The sequence below is a fragment of the Manacus vitellinus genome, unplaced genomic scaffold (genome assembly GCF_001715985.3).
Source record: "Manacus vitellinus isolate BGI_N305 unplaced genomic scaffold, ASM171598v3 scaffold_56_pilon, whole genome shotgun sequence".
Lineage (NCBI taxonomy): Eukaryota > Metazoa > Chordata > Aves > Passeriformes > Pipridae > Manacus > Manacus vitellinus.
The window spans coordinates 2767313-2769231 of NW_021940660.1; positions in this window are offsets into that span (position 1 = coordinate 2767313).

Here is a 1919-nt window from a genome sequence, read left to right on the forward strand (position 1 = left end):
CGCCTCCCCTCGCTCTAGCAGCCCTTCTCCCCGCTGGCTATGGATTCATCAGGGAGTGGAAAAGAGCACTCCGACGGGCGTACTTTGCCTCCCCGTCGGTGTGCGTAGACGCGGCTGCTGCAGGCATCTGTGGCTTGTGTACGTACGTGGCTTTAATAATTACATATACGTCTCTATAACCTCAGAATTCAGGAAAGACTAGAAAACGCTACCAAATTGAAGTGTTGGCAGCAGGGGTGATTGCAGGTCTGGATGCATACTCCATATCATCCCAACTCACCGCCCCTTCCTTCCTCCCTTCCCCCTCCCCCCCCAAATCATATTTATCTGAGATTATGTCAAATATCAGTGATCGGAAATGTCTTGCCCAAAAGCCATTCCCGCTGGAAAAAGTCAAAAGGGTTCCTGGCATTAAAACGACCTTGCGTCATTCCTGATGAAATTAGCAGAGCTGCTTGTTTAGAGCTTTGCTAAGGATGCACTTTGGTCACAGTAAGAAGTAAGAGATTTGGGGTTTAACCCCCCGTCTGAGCAGGAGCCGTCTGCTTTCACTAGCTGCAAAGCCCGAGACCAGCACTCGAAAGCGCCTTAGACCCGCAGTCCATTTTTCACTTGTCTTTAAGTGCAAGTGATGGGAATTGCTAACCTCGGCTAAGAAAATTTCATTTCCCCCATCCTGCTAAACGGTTCTGGTCGACATATGTTTGTTATCAGAGAGAGGTGCTATGAACACAGAGCCATTTTCTTAGCAGCTCTTTGACTCTGTGTTACCATAGTCCCACACGGCATTGGTCCTTTCCCGTTGGGAAGTCATGAATAAGAGACTATGAAGCTTGCACGTCAGATCTTCCTCAATTAATCCACCATTAGCATGTTTGGGATCCTCTACTGGATGGTTAACAGCAGCTTTGGTAACTGTATGCTGTCCATACCCAATTATGCTCTGCTAAAAATGAACTCTGCAGAACAACCTTCCTGAGCTGTCAGTGTCTCCCGTTTTCCTATTTTAACGCTTGTGTGTAGTGGCAGGCGACAGATGGTGTAGATCAGATCGATTTGATTGCATTAGGCGATTTTTTTTTTCCTCCTCTCCCCCCCGACTCCTTTTCTGGAAGCCCACATTCATCTGAGAGGCGATCGCCGGGGACATGGGAAGCAAGAGCAGCCGCCGATGTGTGAAAGCAACGAGACATGGCCAGCCAGAGGCGCCGGGGTCCCTTCACGGGGTTTGTTAACATGGTAATCCGGCACCAGGAGAGAAAGCTGCTTTCTGCTGCCCAGAGCCCATTCCCCATCACACATCAGATGACTCCCTGGTTTTACACACAGTTGGAGTTCTGCTCGAAACCTGGATTTAAAGGGTAAGCGCTTCAATAGAGGTGGATTTCTGGTGGTTGTTCGGGTAGGTGGCAAAAGGAGCGAGCTTCCAGCGATTTTTAAAAAGAGGCTCCCTGTTAGCGGGCATGAATATTTTCTTCCTTCCTCCTTTCATTTCTCACTTTGTCTCATATTAACTTTTAAACTAAAAACACACAGTGCAGTTCACGTGTCTTACCATTTTTTTCTTTTTTTTTTTTTTTTTTTTCCTTCCGTGCTGCCTCCCCTTTCACCAGCGAGCCCCCTAATTCAGAACGATTTCTCGCACGGAAAGACATCGCACCTCTTTATTGACGGATGGGATCAATATTCCCCCTTCTGAAATTTGCTTTTCGTGGCAAACCCGAGCTCTGCTCAGAGCTCCGCTCCTGGTAGCTTAATTGTTTAATTCCCTCCATCCGTTCCCCTCCCTTCTGTGTGTGTGTCGCTCTCCGCGGGCACGGCAGAGGAGGCGGAGGTGCCCCCCGGGGCCCTTCCCTGGCCCTGCCGGGCTGGGGCTCTGGCACCCGGGCTCTTTCGGCGGGGAGCGGGGCGGCAGCGCC